Source organism: Elephantulus edwardii, unplaced genomic scaffold, assembly GCF_000299155.1.
Source record: "Elephantulus edwardii isolate Elephantulus edwardi_28Jun2011 unplaced genomic scaffold, EleEdw1.0 scaffold00093, whole genome shotgun sequence".
Lineage (NCBI taxonomy): Eukaryota > Metazoa > Chordata > Mammalia > Macroscelidea > Macroscelididae > Elephantulus > Elephantulus edwardii.
Genome location: NW_006399843.1, coordinates 7,016,040 through 7,035,824, shown reverse-complemented (window position 1 = coordinate 7,035,824; position 19,785 = coordinate 7,016,040).

The following is a 19,785-nucleotide window of genomic DNA, read 5'->3' as shown; positions in this document are numbered from 1 at the left end:
TTTTTTTAAAGAATAAGGTGCACACTCCCCAAGTCATGGTATTTTTAGCTCTGGTGGTGTAGAGGAAAGGAGTTACACTGCCAGTCTGAAAGCATGTGGTTTGAATCCATGGAAGAAAGATGGAAAATTTCCCATGTGATTTACTGTTTCTGAAAAACTCACTAGAGAGTCACTATGAATCAGTTCGAACTCAACAACATATAACAATAACATATACGCATGGTGTGGAAATTACCAAACAATATTATTGCTATTACATGCAAGCAAGATTCTGCTGAAGATTATCCAAAAACTATGGGAACAGCACACCAACAGAGAACTGCCAGAAGTGCAGGCTGGATTTGGGAGAGGCTGTGGCACGAGAGATATTATAGCTAATGTCAGCTGGATCTTGGCTGAAAGCAGAGCGTACTAGAGGAATATCTATCTGTGTTTCATTGACTATGCAAAGGCATTTGACTGTGTGGATCACAACTGTGGTTGACTCTGAGAAAATGGGAATCCCAGAACTCTTGCTTGTGCATATGTGAAACTTCTACTTGGACCAGGAGGCAGTCGTTAGAACAGAGCAAGGAAATACTGCATGGTTCAAAATTGGGAAGGGTGTACACCAGGGATGTGTCCTATCTCCATATCTTTTCAATCTATATGCGGAACAGATTATGTGGAAGACTGGGCTCTGTGAGGAGAAGTGTGGCATCAGGATTGGAGGTAGACTCATCAACAATCTGTATTATGCATATGACGTAACCCTGCTTGCTGAAACTGGGGAGGACCTGAAGTGCTTGTTACAGAAGGTCAAGGACTGCAGCTTTCAATATGGATTGAAGCTCAACATCAAGAAAACAAAGATTCACCACTGGGCCGATTGGCAGCATCATGATGGATGATGAAAAGATTGAGGTTGTCGACAGCTTCATTTTGCTTCGCTCTACAATCAACACTCTTGGTACCAGCAGCCAGGAAATTAAAAGATGAATTGCATTGGGAAAGTCTGCTGTCAGAGACCTCTCCAAGGTACTGAGGAGCAAAATGTCAGTCTGGAGACTAAGGTGTGCCTCATCCAGGCCATGGTCCTTGCAATCATTTGCTATGCATCAGAGAGCTGGAAAATGACTAGGGATGATAGAAGGAGAGTTGATGCCTTTGAGCTGTGGTGCTCTTTTGCTTATAAGAAAAGATAGTGAGATTTTGTCTTATAAACTTTGAGGATATTAACAAAAAGAGTTGGTCCTAGGAAAGGGCTACCATGCTTGGAAAGGTAGAGGGTCAACAAAGGGGAGGAAGATCCTCAAGGAGATGGATTGACACAGTAGCTGCTTAGAGGGCTTAAGCACAGTAGAGATTGTGCGGATGATGCAGAATTGGGTAAGGTTTCAATCTGTTACACATAGAGTTACCATAAGTAGGAGTTGATTTGACAGCACCTAATAATAATAATAATAATATTTTCCCCTTGTCAGTAGGAAACAGCATGATAGATGGAGAAAAGATTGAAATTATCAATGATGTCACCTTACTCTGATTCACAATCAACACCTTTTGTACCAGCAGTCAGGAAAGCAGAAACTTATAGCATTGGGAAAGTCTGCTGTCAAGGAACTTGCCGAAGTCCTGAAGAGAAATGTTGTCAGTTTGAAGACAAAAGTGCATCTAATTCAAGCCATGATTTTTCCAATATTCTGTATACTTCTGAGAGCAGATAAGGGATAAGGAAGACAGAGAACAACTGAGGTCTTTGGGTTGTGATGTATGAGAAGAGTGTTGAATATCCCATGTGCTTCCTGAAGATATGTCTGGAGAAAAGAGTGCTTGTTAAAGGCAGGGGCATCAGTCTAGAGACTAAGGTGCACCTGATCCAGGCCATGATCTTTTCAATTGCTTTTTGTACATCTGAGAGCTGGACAATGACTAAGGATGACAGAAGAAGAATAGATGTCTTGAGTTATGGTGCTGGAAAAGAGTACTGAACAGACCATGGACTGTCAAGAGAACAAATAGATCTGTCCTCAAGAGGGTGAAACCAGGTTGATCCTTGGAGGCAAGAGTTTTGAAACTCTATCCCACATACCTTGGCCATGTTTTCAGGAGAGACCAGTCCTTGGAGAAGAACATCGTGCTTGGAAAGGTGGAGCATCAGTGTAGGACAGGAAAACACTGGGTGAGATGGATTGACACAATTACAGTGACAGTGGGGTCTAGTGTGTGGGAGATGGTGAGGCTGGCTCAGTGCAGGACAAGGTTCGGAGGCATTGTTCATAGGGTCATCATGAGTCATAGCCAAGCCGATTGCACAACAATTCCTTGAAAAGGGAAATCATGGTTAGAAAGATGGAGGATTAGTAAAAGAGAAGAAGACCTTCAATGAGATGGACTGACACAGCGACTGTGGCAGTGGGCCCAAGTGTGTCGGGATGATAAGAATGACAGAATTGGACAGGTTGCAGATCTCTTGTTCATAGGGTTGCTGAGTCATACTCAACTCAGTTGCACCTAATGACAACAAAGGTAACAACAGAAGAGTTTTCTTTGAATAGTTAGTGATTGTGGCTCCAGATAGATTTCTCCTCACTTTCTAGACACATTAAAAAAAAAAAAAAGAGTAAAAAGAATGTTTCCTTCACTAACATAAAATTATGTGTACTGTTTTGTTGTCCCATCAATTATCTATAGTTATAGGCCACTGAGTACAAATATAGTTTCATTTTCCTTAAATGTCACATAGCACATCTCATTTATAGATCTAGTACATTGTCTCTCATAGAATATCAGATTATAATTATAAATACGAAAATTGATAACTTACTAGGTTTAGGCATTGTGAGTTTAGGAAGTTGAGAGCCAGAAAGACTTAAGAGAATTCGCTGTCCCCTTTTCCTTATGAATCAGGGTGAAGTCTTTCTCAGGGAGGAGTAATAGGGAATGGCAAAGGACACACTAACAAAGGAGATTAATCAGAACTGGCTTTGGCACTGTGGCAATGGAACAATTAAAACAGACTTTCAAGGGCGAGGGGAAAGAGGAACGAACTGGGCGGGGTAGAGAAAATAGTGCAACAGTGAATGAATGGAAACCCCAAATCTCTGTAAATGTTCATTAAAATTAATAAAGTTTAATAAAAATTAAAAAAAAACCTGGTCACAAGTCTTTAAATGCTTTATTTACTGTCATCTTCACAACAACTATAAAAGATCCCCGTTTTATGTGAGAAGGCTAATGCTAAGCGAATTTAAGTGGCTTGACCTTATCTATGAGACAGTGAAATCTCTGGGTAGAGACCAGATTCTAACTTTTTATCCTTCCTGGTACATAAGAACATTTGAACAATTATGGCAAGGAGATTTCTACTGGAATCCTTCAAACCAATTGGTGCTTGCCCATAGCAGGGCAAAGTAAGAGTCTAAGGATTATTAGTGATTTCTTTTCTGAGAGGGTGGCTTCTCTTGACAATATTGTTGATATGTGAGCACAGGAGCCCTACCTACTTCCCATGTGCACATTTTTCAAGTACTGTGAAAAGAGGAGAAAGGGCAGAAGGCAGGGTGTTTTTGTGTGTGGGGTGTGTGCTCTTGTGAGTATATGCACTTTTGTAGGTTGTCATAGTCAAGTACGACTTAAAGCAACCCTACGAAAAATCAATCTGAACCCTGTTGTGCCCTGTCGTGTGCCACCCTCACCATCTCTGACACTCTTGAGCTCATTGCTGCAGTCACTGTGTTAATCCATTTCATTGAGGGTCTTTCTTTCTCACATTTCCAAACATGATGTCTTTTTCCAAGTAACAGACTCTCCTAGCAACGTGCTTAAGGTAAGTGAGATGAAGCTTTGACATTCTTTGTTTCCAAGGAGGGGTGTGGCTGCACTTTTCCCAAGATAAATCGGCTTGTTCTTTTGGAGGTCCACAGGTATTCAGAACTCTTCTCCAACACCACAGCTCAATGGCATCAATTATTGTCATCCTAATTCATTGGCCAGCTCTCATGTAAGAATCTAGAGAAAGAACTGCCGGAAACCAGTTTGGACCTGAGATCTTCTTTCTGAGTTTATCCACAACAAAATAATAAGAACTTTGGTGAATTCTGTGAGACTGTAGAAGCTATTACTCAGGGGAGAAGTCTTTGATACACTCAGGTGTGAACAGCAACCAGTGGCTGCAGGAGCTTGGGAAGGAGGTAAGTCCATGGAAATGTCTTCTAGCTCCTTCATGGTCCACGTTTTGTTTTCTCTAGCAGCCTCTTCGGAGTCCTCAGGAAAAATAAGGGCTTCCTTTTTAGTGCTTCTCAATTTGCAAAGCGCAGTCACATCGACTGTGCAATATGGCTACCACAGCCCTAAAACTCTCTCTATTCTGTGCCAATTTTACTGTCTCTGACACACCTACCCCAACCATCCCAGTCACTGAATCAATCCATCTCATCGAGGATCTTCTTTCCTGCACTGTCCCTCCACCCTCCCAAGTGTGATGTTTCTCTGCAATTACTGGTCTCTTCTTGCAACATGTCCAAAGTAGGTCAGACAAAGCTTCAGAATCCTTGCCTCCACGGAACATTCTGGTTTAACTCTCTCCAGGATAAACCTGTTTGTTCTCTTAGCAGTCCATTTTATATTCAATACTCTTTTCCAGGACCACAGCTCAAAGACATCAATTCTCCTATCATCCCTAGTTGTTGTCCAGTTCTCTGATGCAAAGCAAGTAACTGCAAGCACTGTGGCCTGGATAAGGTGCACCTTAGTCTATAGAATGACATCGTTGCTATTCAGTACTTTGGAGAGGTCTCTGACAGCAATTAATCTTTCAATTTTCTGGTTACTGGCAGGCACCAAGAGTGTTGATTGTGGAGCAAAGCAAATTAACACTGTGAACAATCTCAATCTCTTCACCATCTATCATGATGCTGCCATTTGGCCCAGTGGTGAGAATCTTTGTTTTCTTAATATTGGACATCAATCCATATTGAAGGCTGTAATCCTTGGCCTTCTGCAGAAGTGCTTCAGGTCCTCCTCAGTTTCAGCAAGTAGGGCTGTGTCATCTGCATAAGGCAGATTGTTGATGAGTCTTCCTCCAACCCTGATGCCACATTTCTCCTCATAGAATCCAGCCTCCTGGATGATCTGTTCTGCATATAGATTTTAAAGGTATGGTGATAGAACACATCCCTGGCATACAACCTTCCCAATTTTGAACCATGCAGTGTTTCCCTGCTGTGTTCTGACGACTGCCTCCAGGTCCAAGTAGACCTTCTAATTTATGGGTGAGGAAGCTGAGGATCAGAAATACTAAAAAATGGCCACTAAAAACAGTGGTAGGAAATGACAGACTGGGGCTAGCATATCCATTTTCTGAAACGTGACCCCTGAACACTTTCTTCTACCATGATCCCTTCCTTGGTTGATCAATGAGGGAGGTGAGGTGGCCTGATCCATCTTGTTCAGAGGAGCTGCCATCCCTCAGTCAGGCAAGTCCCTTTCTCTCCTGTGCAGGCTGTATGTCTCTGACATGGTCACTTATGCCAGCTTGAACAAACTGGGATTTGTTACCATTTTATAAACCTTAAACCTATGCCCTTCATGTAAGTGTTGACATCTCTTTGGATACATAGGCTTTTTCTGAAGGCCTCTTGAAACATGGAATGATCTTCACCAATGAGCATAGTGCATAACAATGCCCAACTTATATGTTTGTGTGAGTATATAAGTTAAAAATATGATACTCCATAACTTATATGTTTGTGTGTGCATGTAGTTTAAGGATATGTTACTCTGTTTTCCCCATCTATAAAATGGGGATAATAAAATGTACCTTGACTACACAATAGGGTAGTAATGAGAGTTCAATTTAGTAATACAATAACAAGCACTGTATAAATGTAAAATCCCAAGAAATCATCATTATTGACATTGATGGCTTAAATTAAGTGGCCATAGGATCGTGATTTTTTTAGCCTGCACCCAGGACTGTGGGTTTGTTTTTGGTGGGTTTGGTTTTTTGTTGTTTTGTTTTGATTTGGCCTGGTTTTGTGTGATGAAAATAGAATCTACACAAGGTCTCAGAAATTTACTTTTTCAGAATGGTGAGATGAAGGGGGAGTCATGCTTGTGTGACCAGGGACTGGGACTGTTTAAGAGCGTGTGTAGAGCTGGATGGTGTCTTGTGGACTTTTTAGGGTCTTAGTCTTGAGTGGGGGAGGAAAATGAAGAGAGATGTTTGCTGGGATCTTTTGTTAGTAGATTTATAATCTTAATGTCTTGTTGCAAACCTTTCCCTCTACAAGCCTTCTTCCATTCCTGCTAGTAAGAAAGTGAATAGCAAATGATCTCCCTGTTCTGTTTCCCTGTTTCTTGCTTCTTGTGCAAAGGCAGGCACTCCTTTCAGGGGCTGTTCTGCAGGGTAGGCATGAACTCCTTGGGCTGCCTGCTCCCTAAGTAAGCCTCACGTTGGAACAAACAAGGCCTAGTTATGAAGCAGGATCTAATGTCTTCAAGTTCTGCCAGTGAACTGTGTGTTTTTCTGAGTGATCTGGAAAAGGGAAGTTTCACTTGTTGCTATCCTCCACCTCTCCAAAGAAGCTGTGCTCTCTCTCCTCCCTCCAGCCCGAAATACTGCATTTATCTCAATGTCATTTCTTCGAGATGAGAGCTGGAACAAATCTGGAGCAGCTGCTTCATTTCTAAGTGTCCTTTAGGGACCCCCTCGGCAGACACTTTGTGGAGTATAATGATGACATTCTAACGAGCATTAATGTACATGTTGTCATTTTTCTATATTTACTCTTCCCGCAGGAGGCATAGCTCTGAGAAGGGAACTCAAAAAAGCAGGGAGACAGAAAGTTTGGGGGCACACTTCACTTCCAAGCCACTGGCTGAGACCACTGCTGCTGAGGAAAGAAAAGCTTGGTGAAATGGAACAGAAAAGGAGGGATAGAGGAGCAAGAAGGAGAAGCGGCATGGAAGAAGCAGAAGGCAGAGATTTGGGGGACATAAAAAATTTTAAGGTTGATTTGAGCAACTTATGATGTTGTCTTCCTGTGTCAAAAATGTTGTGCCTATTTTCTTCAGTTCATGACCCTGACTATTGGGAATTGTACTACTTCATTTCATTTATTCATATTGGATATACTCATTGGATCCTTCTTTCAGAGCAGATAGTGTGCTAGGCACTGAGGATTGAAGGGGGGAGGATGCAGCTCTCTTTTAACACTTTATTCACTACTGGTGAGTTGGATCGTTAAGGCCTATAGAGGGTGCACATTATGCCATTGACTGTGTTTTCCTCATTTTATAGATGGAGACAAAAAGTCATTCAAGAAAATGTCCACAGATTTCAATGTATACAGAGTGGGGATTTCAACTCAGTTCCTTGCAGTGCTCAAAGATGTACCTTCATTATTCTGCAGCAAACATAGGAGGGAATTTGGGGTCTAAATCTCAGTTTTGTGTGCTTTTAGGGCCTGGTAGCTGCTAGGAGACTAGACTAATAGAGTATAGCAGAATTTCTTTTACTTGGGATTGGCCAGCTGTCTTCGTTTTCTAGTGCTGCTATAACAGAAGTACCACAAAGGGACGATTTTAATGAACATAAACTTACTTTCTCATAGTTTATTCAGGGTGCAAGTTCTAGGGTAAGGTACTCTCCCTGCCTTTTCCACAGAAAGGTCCTTGTCTCTTTTCAACTTCTGTTCTTAGGTCCCTTGGAGATCATGCGACTTATATCTTCTCTTCCACCAATACTGTTTCATTAACATAACAAAGGAAATCCATTCCCAGCTATACTCCAAACCCAACCTTGCTGCCATTGGCTTGCTTCCAATTCATAGTGATCTTGTAGCAACAGATTAGAATGACAGTTTTCAAGGAAGCAGATTACCATATCTATTCCATTGAGCAGCCAGTGAGTTAGAATAGTTAGTCTTTCAATTAACATCTAAGCACTTTAATGACTATATCACCAGGGCTCTTCGTATGACAGGAATAAGGGCCAGGATTGACAATACATATTTTGTTCTTGTTGTGTACTGTAGAGTCACAGCCAATTCATACCTGACCCTCCAGTTGGTTTTCAGAAGTAGTTAATTGTACTGGAGGAGATTGCCCTATCCTTCTCCCGTGGAGCAGCTGGTGACCTCGACCCCTGTGTTTTTGGGATTACAGCACAGCTTCTTGCCACTAGGCCATCAGAGCTCCCTCCATATATTAGAGGCACACAATTTAGTCTCTAGCGTTTAGAATATCTATTGGCTGAGGTTGGAGACAGATGTGAAGAAAATGCAACCTGACTCTTATTTTCCATCTGAAAAGGTTCTGCAAATAACTTGTAATGCGTTTTCACTAATTAATGAATTAATTTGTGATGAATTATGTGTTTATATATTCTCCACTATTTGCAAAGCTTTCATATTCATTATCAACCTAATAACTCCGTGAGGTCAACAGAAGAGTCATCGCTCCCAGTGGGCAGATCAGGAAATAATTGCTCAGAGGTGTCACCTTGTGAACGATCAGAGAACGAGGAAACAGCAGAGTCAGATTGCAGCACTAGGTCTTCTAACCCAAGTCTTCTATTCTCACCAAAGCCTTTCTGAGCTGTGCAAACTGGCCAGAGCCATAATGATCCCCTCCTATAATTCATACAAGAGGACCTTGAAGAGGTTAAATTACTGACCCGAGGTCATCAGCTGGCCTCTATCAATATTCTTTCCTCAACATAGGACCACTCTACATTGAGCTTGGTTTGTTGTTATTGCTGTTATCAGTCACCTGCTTGGCTTCTCTCATGGTGACTTCGCAAATAACAGGGCACAATCCGGCTCATTTATGCCGTTTCTGATTGGGCTGCTGTGATCGCTACAATTTTCACTGATTTCTGGAAGTAGCTAACCAGACCTTTCTTGCTAGTCCATCTTAGTCTGTAAGTTCTACTGAAACTTGTTCAATGCACAAGTCTCCATGATATTTGGGTGGTGGCTGTATACGCATTGCATTGGCTGGAAATTGAGCCCAGGTTTCTGGCATGAAAGATGACAGTTCTGTTAATCACTACTGGCCATTGAGCTTGAGTTATCAGAAGCCATTGAGTCAACCATGGACTCATAACAACTCTGTGAACAACAGATCTGAACCTTGCCCTGTTCTGCACAATAAGGACAATCTCTGTCAGGTCAAAGTCCATTGTCACAGTTACTATGTTAACGGATCTCATTGAGGGTCTTCCTATCTTTTGCTGATTCTTTAGGTCTACATTAAATATCATACTGGTCTCTATCTTTAAAAGCAGATAAAGAACATACATGAAATCCTTGAAAGTTGTTTCAAGGTCTTATATAATAGCAGGTACATGAATATTAGGCATCAGGGCAAGAAAGCAAAGTCCAAGCAGGATCCCTGTGGTTCAATAGTCTCAGGGCTCTCAGGGAAGTTGAGCCTTCCCAAGGGTATGAAAACGGAAGTGTTCCTTAAACAAGTAAAAGCGAAGATTTCCTTACTTTTCCCTTAGACGAAGGATAAGGTCAAACTTCATCCTCTCCTGCCCATAGATGCTATCTGGGTGGGATTGTATCGAATAAATAATGTATCACAAGATTCTTCCCCTGTTGCATTAGCCCCATCAGGAGCAGGAGCAGAGCCTGGGTGTGTGATAAGTGGTAATAAATGGCAGTGCTTGTCGGTGGAAATTTTTCTGGCAAATTTCCGAACCAGATTAAAAAGTAAATTAGATTTCTTCTGAAGAGTTATTTTCAAGGGTTTTTATCCACTGACGTGTGTATGCAAGATTGCAGCTTTGCCAAGGGGGAGAGAACAAAGCTGGAAAAAATAATAAAATAAAATAAAATAAAAATCAGCACGCAATTATCTGTCTGAACAAGGCTATCGTTGGGAAGGCACCTAATCAGAGATGTCTCAAATTTGCTTAAAATACAATGTGCAATATAAAATGTATTTATAATGTGCCTCCCGTGCTCCAGTAAAATTGTTACCAGGGCCAGACAATTGCAGAAGACAGGAGTTGTAAAATAGAATGGATAGAATCAAATCAGTTATTCATAATAGCTGAATAAAACACATCTTTTAGGGTGAAGTGTTTTGTTTTGCTGTTGTTGGTTTTGGTTTTTTTTTTGTTTGCTTGATCAAGTCTTTTAAGCTGTGTGTGTGTTAAAACCTATGAATCTTGTTCTCTTCCTTTGTGTCCACTCTACTCCTGCCCTCAGCAGACCATCCTCCTCAACCCCTGGCTCCTTGCATTATTGCAACAGATCCTTCTATTGACAGATCCTTCTATCTCCTGTCTCATCAAGCCCCTGCAGTCCACCCTCCATACTGAACTCAGAGTAATTTTCCTATTAAGCAAATCTGACCACACCCTTCCCCTGCTTAAAATCTTCCGAGACTCCTCAATGTAAAAGCAGCCTTTATTTGAATCCAGCTGGCTTTCCAGTGTTGTTTTGTGGTCCTTAGCTCCTGCACTGCATACCCTGGTGCTTTCAGGAATATGGTAACTCTGTAAATCTTTTCTCACTCTCTGCTGTCTTCCAACTACACCGTAAGTAAGCAATATGGAAATAAATGAGCAGAGGGCTATCATCTCTGAGGGGTGCCTCCAAGATTGAGGGAAGAGTAAGGGCAGCTTCAGGGAGAAGTGTGGAATCTAGGACTGCGGAGGTTCTAAGATTATTCTTCATCACTGAGCAAAACTACTTAAAAGCTATCAGGAAGGGGGCATCTTGCTGGGTTCACATCACATTGAGATAAGCACCAAGTTGGCCCATTTCTCACTTCTCTAATCGGGATTCTTTCTGTCGCTTATTCAATATTTTTTCTCCTCTTCTGCTTTTCCTTTTCTTTCTTGTTCTTATTAGTCTCCCCCTCCTTCTCTTCCTACTCCTCTTCTTCTTTTTCTCCTCCTGGTCCTCTTTCCCCTGCTCCTTCTTCTCACTCCTTTCTGTTGGCCATTTCAACGCTTACAAGCCCAAACTGAGGAGTAAAAACATAGATCAGGTCATTATGTCTTCATTATTTAAAGGACATAGACGTAAAGATGTTTTCACTCTGGATTAAAATGAGCCCCATGTATTTAAATTCTTCATGTTGTTTGCTAAAAGATACCATTACTTTCTTTAGAGGGAAAACAGTTGTCTCTATTTGCTGTAATTGACAGCTTTGGAAGGTTTGTTATTTCAGAAGTGGATGACCAGACTAGTCCTGTGGTCAAGGACCTCTTTAAAGTATTAAAGATCTGGGATGTCTATATAAAGAAGAAGGTGCACCTGATAGAAAAGCCATGGCATTTTCAGTTATTTCTTATACATCTAAATGCTGCACAAGGAATAGGGGAAACCGAAGAATTATTTGAATTGCAGTGTTTGAGAAGAGCACCATGTACTGCCAAATAAACAGGCAAGAGTGTCTTCGGCAGAAGTGCAGCCAGAGGGTCTTTAGAGACAAAGATGATGAAACCTTGTCTCACAGACTTTGGGCATCTTGTCGGGAGGAGCTAATTCTTGGGGGAAACAAACATCATGCAGGAAAAGAAGTGAAGGGTCCATGAAAGAGGAGGACCCTTAACAAGATGGACTGCATGGTGACTATAACAATAGGTTTGAGCCAGTTGGAGGTTGTGACAATGGTGCAGGCTCTGGTTGCTGTTCATAAGGTTGTTCTGAGACATAGTTAACTCAAAATCACTTAACGATTGTCTTCTATAAAGATGCAGAACTCTGCAGAATTTCTCTAAAGCCCCCTGCCCTCTCTGCACAGGTATTGTTTACTTCTCTATCTCGCATAGGTCCTTTATAGCATAAGTACAACAGGAACATGTCCACAGACTTGTTTGGGGAGGCAACAGCTTCCGTGGCACAGCACGGCAGACACCTGCCTCTCCCTGCCTGGAAGCAGTCTCCTCCTGTCCTCTGGAAATGTTCTTGTGATGCCTCCTTTTGTTCTTCTCAAATTTCCTCTTAGTTACTATCTACTCTGAGCTGACCAAACTCCTACAGTTTCCTGCATAGCATCGGATACAGAAGCACATTTGAAGTGGATCTTCGATTCATTGTTCAGACTTTTAGACCAGTTGCTCATTAAGAAACAATCTTTCTTTCAGGTGATGTAAGATTTTTAAGATTTTAAGGACTGTAAGATATCTTAGAGATGATACTAATACTAATAATATATCATGCCAGTACTCTTAGCATTATCAATCCTAATATTAATACCAGTGCCACTACAAATGTCAGTACAAACATCAGTATTAACAGTGAGCATTATATAGTATCTTACAGTTTTAAAATGTCCCGTTTATAGGTAGTAATTTATTCAAAATTCACAACAGGATCAGTAAATGTCTGTAGGACATCTTACTCTAAATCAGGTTTTAAATTAGATGCTCCATAATACATATAGGGAACTTTGGTGTCATAGTCTGTAGGGAGTTGTACTGCTAACTTAATGGTCAGGTTTCTCTGGAGGTTCAAATACACCAATGATAACATGAGAAAGATGAGAAATTTCCTCCCATGTAATTTATAGTCTTGGAAACTCAGTGGAGGGTCAGCCGTAGGTACCCTGTAACTCAGTGTCAATGAAAGTATGAGAACATGTGTGCACATATACATGCTGGCTCATTTCACACTCACACTGGTGTCATGAGAAAGGCATTTATTATTTTCATTTCATAAATGAGAAATTAGAGATTCGAATGTGTTTAAGGCCAAATTCCTTAAACACATTCCCACAGTGGTAAAGGAAGCGCTTAGCTTACTGAATCTCCCCCAAATTGCCAAAAGAACAAACTGATATATCTTGGGGAAAGTGCAGCTAAAGTGCCTCCTTGGAGACAAAGATGACAAAGCTTCGTCTCACATACTTTGTGCTAGGACAGGTTGCTAGGAGAAGCTATTCTTTAGAAAGGGACATTATGCTTGGAAAGATAGAGGGTCAGAGAAAGAGAAGAACAACCTCAGTGAGATGGATTGACACAGTGACTGCAGGAATGGGCTCAAGTGTGTCCGAGAGAATGACGATGACACAGGATAGGACAGGGTTCAGACCTGTTGTGCATAGGTTAGCTTTATGTTGTACTTGACTCAACAGCACCTGACAGGGTTCTCTCCACCACACTGCAATAATAGTCTAGCCGGTGTTTTTATCATCTGTGCTTTCTAGATGACAGAAACGACATTCCTAGAGGTTAAAGTATTCCCACTCTCAAGATCTATATATAAATAAAGCGGGTCGGAGGGGTTTTGCCACCTAAATTATGAAACTAATGCCCCCATAATATCACGCAATAACATTATTTCTTTTTCCTTCTCTCATTGGTTGGCTGTCTTGCTGTCCCTCCCTCTGACCACTCTGCCAACCGGAATCAGGAAAGAGCAAAGGCAGACCTGGGGGTGAGAGTCAAGGTCAGTGGGCAGTGTACTGGGGAAGGGGCTTTTGGGCCCATCTGTCACTGTGACAGGCCCATATGTCTCCTGATCAAAAAACTCTCGCTCCCCTAGAGCAGCTCATTATTCCTGCTGATGTTGTTGCCTCAGGAGCCAGAGGCAGCCTCTCTTTTGCCACTGACTGACGATGCAGTGGAGTGGCAGTGTCCAAGTGCAGCCCATAGCTCCCCAAGGTAGCTCACAGTTGGGGGAGACCGAGTATGGATGGCTGGTCATTGTTCTCAGGCAAGGATTGATCTGTGCCTGTGCAGAGGCAGCTGGGGGGGGGCGGGGGGAAGGGGTGCAGGCTGCCTCCCTGGCCAGCTTGTTAGGAGAACTGGTTCAGAAAACTGAGTATTTTCACTTCATGTTTGGCTAAAGATGGTATCACTGCTGTATGGAAGTGACAAAATCAGGTAAAATTCTGGGCCATGGCCAATGCATGGTCCTAAAGCATAATTTAAGACTTGACACTTCCCACCAGGGAAAGACAAAATATATGTCCATTATTCAGAACGTTGCTTACATAGTGATGTGGAAAGAGTGTTTACTAAAAACAAAAACAACCAAAGAAAGAAACAAACAAAAAACCAACCACCATCTATAGTTTCTTGCCAAGACATTGGTGCTTCTGTGGTAAAATTCTCACCTTCCATAAGAGAGGTGTGGGTTCGATTCCCTGTCAGTGCACCTCATTTGTAGTCACCACTTGTCCACATGTGGTAGAATGTGTGTTACTGAGCACAAAGCAGGTCACATTGAAGCTGCCAGACTAAGACAGAGTAGGAGAAAAAAGCATAGATAACCTATGTACAAAAATCAATTCATGCAACCCTATTTATTGGTCACAATGGTCTGATCTATAACCTATCATGTGAAGGACAGGGCGGTGTTCCACTGCACATGAGCCTCTGTGGATCAAGGGATTACCAGGCAGCAGCTAAGAACAACAGTAGTGCTTTATTATAGCCCATGTAGTTGAAAGAACACTGGAGGCATTATATTGTGGTTTAAAATACACCTTCTGATCAGGTGTTCTCGAGTTACTGACATGACCTCTCTGAACTTTTGTTTTCTTATTGGTAGAAGGGGAGATGATCACAGTATCTAACTCAATGGCAGCTATCACAGATACCAAGGAGCTCTGGTTATATAGTGTGTAATGTAATAGGCTGCTATCCAAAAGGTTGGCACTTTGAATCCATCAGCTGCTTCTTGGGAGAAAGCAGGGCAGCCTCCTCCTGGAAAGGTTTATAGCTTCAGAAAACAGGTGCAGATCGCTTGGAATTGATGCCAGCTTGACAGGCATGGGTTTGGTTTCACTTGGGTATCAGAGATGTCAGTAGAGGTAAGAGGTGGATTAACCTCAGTTCTGTCAGGAAAGAAAATCCTGTTAAATTTAAATATCCTTCTGGAAATTAATTTCTTTTTACTTATTCATGGCTATTACTTTAATCAAAATGAAATGTCTTACTTAAAGGCAAATGATTAGTTCTGCTAATAGAAAGGTAAAAAAGAATCTTAATCTATGAACTTTCTATTGTCCTTGCTGGCTAAGCCGCTGGTGGGAGTTACACATAGCGGGAAAGCGGAGTATGCTCCCCAGCTATTTCTCTTTTCACCTCCTGAACAGATCTTGTTCTCACAGTTCCAAGTTCTGGGGGAAAAAAAAATCAGTCCTGCATCACACCCTTAAAGTGCGAGTAGCTGACAACCCTTTAATCTTGCCAGAGGTATTTGCAAATTATTCCTACTTTCACTTTCGTCTCCCTTAATCCATTCTCCATACAGCCGTCAAAGCGATCTTTTAGAACACAAGCCTCATCATTTCTCTCTCCTGCTTAAAACTCTTTAATGACACACCATTGCTCTTAGGATAATGTGCAAATTCCTTATCAAGGTTTACAAGGTCCTCAATTATGATGCTTGCCTGTCCCTGCAGTACCATCTCCTTCACTCCACCCCCAGCCCAACCCCTCTTCCACCTTACTCACTATTTCTCTTTCTGAAATAGCCCACAGTCCTTCCAAACTTCAGAAGTTGCGGATAATTCTTTTTAACCAGAATATGCTATATCTTGTTGATCTCTATTTATTCTTCAAAGTACAGCGAAGCCTTTCCTCACAAAGATTTTTCCCTAGTTCAAGATGGGTTTAGAAAAAAACACCAAAAAACCTGTGACACCAGGAATATCATTGTTGATGCCAGATAGATCCTGGCTGAAAGCAAAGAATATCAAAAGAATGTCAATTTGGTTTTTTATTGACTATACAAAGGCAGGAAATTAAAAGGCACATTGCCATGGGAAAATCTGCTGTTAGGGACCTCTCCAAAGTACTGAAGAGCAATGGTGTCTCTCTGGAGACTAAGGTGTGTCTGACACAGGCCATAGTCTTTGTAATCACTTGTTATGCATCAGAGAGTTGGACAATGACCAAGGAGGATAGAAGAAGAATTGATGCCTTTGAGCTGTGGTGCTGGAGAAGAGTATTGAGAATACCATGGACTGCTAGGAAAACAAACAGATTTGTCCTGGAAAGGGTTAAACCAGGTGGCTCCTTGGAGGCAAGGATTCTGAGGCTCCATCTAACATACTTTGGACATGTTGTGAGGAGAGACTGGTCCTTGGAGAAGGACATCATGCTTGGGAGGGTGGAGGGCCAGCGCAGGAGGGGAAGGCCCTCTATGAGGTGGATTGATTCAGTGACTGGGATAATCGGGATGAGAGTGTCAGAGACAGTGCGATTGGTACAGGACAGAGCGGAGTTTAGGGCTGTTGTACATAGAGTCGCTATGAGTTGCAAGCAACTCGACAGCACATAACAACAACAACATACAAAGGCATTTGACTGTGTGGCTCAAAACAAACTATGGCTAACATCAAGAATAATGGGAATCCCAGAACATGTAATTATACTCAAATGAAATCTATAATAAGACCAAGAAGCTGTTGTCTGAATGAAACAAGGGAACACAGTATGGTTTAAAATCAGGAAGGATGTGTGTCAGGACTATACCTTTCTCTATGCCTATTTAAACTATATGCTGAGCAAATAATTCATAAACCAGACTCTGTGAAGAAAAATGTGGTATCAGGATTGGAGGAAGACCCATCAACAACCTGGACTATGCAGATGGCACAGCCTTGCTTGCTGAAAGTGAGGGGGGACCTGAAATACTTGTTGCAGAAGGTCAAAAGCTACTGTGTTCAGTATAGACTGCATTTTAACATCAAGAAGACAAAGGTTTGGTGGCAATATCATGACAGATGGAGAAATGATTGGAATTGTTAATGATTTTGTCTTGGATCCACAATCAACTCTCGTGGTACCAGATGTGAAGAAATAAAAGATGTATTACCTTGGGAAAATCTGCTGTCAAGGGCCTCTCAATAATGTTAAGAAGCAACAATGTCAGTTTAAAGACTAAGGTGCATTTGATCCAAGCTCAGGTCTTCTCAATTACTTAATATACACCTGAAAGTTGGACAATGACTAAGGATGACAGCAGGAGAATAGATGACTTTGAGTTGTGTTGTGAGAGAAGAGTACTAAATATCCTGTGGCATTCCAAAAGAACAAAGAGCTCTGTCTTAGAAAATGTGCAATCAGGGAGGTCCTGAGAGGCAAGGATGGAGAAACTTCATCTCACATACTTTGGCCATGTTGTTAGGAGGGGTTAGTCCTTAGAAAAAATAAATTGTGCTTGGAAAAATGGAAGGTCAGTGCAAGAGAAGACCACCAACAAGATAGATTGATACAGCCAGTGCAACAAGGGGCTCAGTTACAATCAAGATGATGAGGATGTCACAGGATAAGGCAAGATTCAGATCCATTGTTCATAGAATTGCTATGAGTTGTAGTCAACTCTATGGTACTTAACGACAACAACAACAATGTCCTCTAGTCTCGTCTCTGTTCAAATCTGGAACAATCTGCAACAATACATACACAATTAATTAAATGGTGGTGAGAAGAGAAGAAAAAAATTAATAGAGAAGGAGTGGGGAAAGTAAATAGCAATATTCTTTAAGGTTTGCTTAGACAATGTTGCAAGTTAAATGCACCCATTAATAATAATTATTGCCTAAACTTTCATGAAAATAAAATATATATTTAAAAAAAAACCAAAGTGCTATTTTGGAGCACATTTGTCCAATGCAATATTGTAGTTTGATTTCTTAAGTGCTGCTTCCAAGAACATGACTCCAAATAAAATTAAAACTGGATAACTTCAGTTTTTCCTCTGTTAATCATGATGTTACTTCTTGATGCAGTTGTTTATTTGGTGTTTGTTGCTGTTTTGTTTGTTTTTTTTTTAATTTTGAGGTGTTATCTGTACGGAAGATTGGAGTCCCAGTCATCATCAGTAAGTGCTTAAAGTCTTCCTAGATTTCAGCCACAGAAAGTTTTGTTACGTGCATACCATAGGTTGTTAATGAGTTTTCCTCCAATCCTAATGTTGCTTTCTTTTTTATATTATCCAGTTTCTCTGATTACTTGCTTAGCATGTTGTTGTTACTTGCTGTCAAGTCACTTGTGACTCATACTGACCCTTTGTACAATAGCTTTGAAACCTGCTCTATCCTGTGCCAACTTTACTGTCTCTGACACACCTACCCTCATTATCCCAGTCACTGAATTAATCCATTTCATCAGTGGTCTTCCTCTCTTTCTCTGTCCCTCTATCCTTCAAAGCATGATGTCCTTCTCCAAGGACTGATTCCTCCTTGCAACATGCCCCAACTGTAGCTGAAGCCTCAGAATCCTTGCCTCCAAAGAGCAGTCTGGTTTCACCCTCTCTAGGATAAACCTGTTTGTTCTCCTGGCAGTCCATGGACGGTAAAGGATCCAAATGTAATGCATTTCTTTCCTAAGTTTAAACCATGTGGTATTCTCTAGTTCTATTCTGTCCTATTCTGCTTGGTCTCTTTGTCTATCTACAGCTTCCCCATAAGCACAATTAAGTTTTCTAGAATTCTCATTCTTTACAATTTGTCATGATTCCCACAGCAAGTGTACAGACATTCCATTCCAGCCCGTCAGTTTCTGAAGCAGTAATTCTTAGTGTCCCTATTGAAGGGTAGTTCCTAGAAGAATAGTATTAGGAGATGCACAAAAGATATTATAATAGTCGTAGCCACCATATTGAGGAAACAATTAATGGAGCAGTATGTCTTCTTCATGAAAAGAAATGGAGCACAATTCAAGGAGAAATGCATTCCTTCATGATGACTCTGGACATATCAAGTCCCCTGAATACTGACTGCTGTTGCTAGGTGCCTTTCAGACTACTGGGACTCATCGTGGTCCAGTGAACAACAGTCTTTATCCTAACTGGCACCATTTGCATGTCCTTCATCACATTCAACCCTATTATTGCAGTCACTATGCCAAGTCAGCTTCATGAGGACCTCCCTCTTTTTTTGTGACTCTCTACTTTTTCCAGAATGATGCATTTTTCTAAAGATTGGCCTCTTCTGACCATATGCCCAAAATATGTGAGACAAAGTTTTGTCATCTTTGCCTCTAAGGAGCACCCTAGTTGTACTTCCTCCAAAACAAACTTATTTGTTCTTTTGGAAATCATGATATAGTCAAAACTTTTTGCTGACACCACAACTCAGAAGCATCCAGTCTTCTTCCCTTTTTCCTTATTAACTGCCCAGTTTTCTTATACATATAAAGCAATTCAAAATACCATGGCTTAGAGTCTTTAAGCTGATATCCTTGTTCTTTATCCTTTAATCTGATATATGTGCTCTTTAGCACTTTTAAGAGCTTCTTGGTAACAGATATGCCCAAGGTCCAGATCCTGGGAACTGGCTGTCTACAATTTCAAGTAGTTCTGGTGGCATAGCCTGTAGGGAGTTGTGCCGCTAACCCAAAGGCCATGCCTGGCTGGCTCTGCAGGTGAAAGACAGTCAATCTCCTCCAGTCTATTGACAGCCTCAGAAATCCATTGGAGGGTCAGCTATGAGTCAGTTCAGATCCTAAGGCCTTAAGTTAGAGTAGCTTTTAAAGGGAATATATATAATTATTTTATGTATACTCCCATAATTTATTTTAAAAAGGTAATAATAATAAGAGCTCTGGTGGCCTAGTGGCAAGAAGTTGCACTGCAATCCTAGAAGTACGCGGTTCGAATCCACCAGATGCTCTGCTGGAGAAGGAGGAAAAAATCTCCTCCTGATTTGAAGGAAATGGCAAAAAATAAGGCTCCAGGAATAGATGGTATACCAATCGACATATTTCAGTTAACAGATGCTGCCCTGGACGTGCTCACCACCAAGTTGTGCCAAGAAATCTGGAGAACGACCACTTGGCCAACTGACTGGAAGAGATCGATATTTGTTCCTATCCCAAAGAAA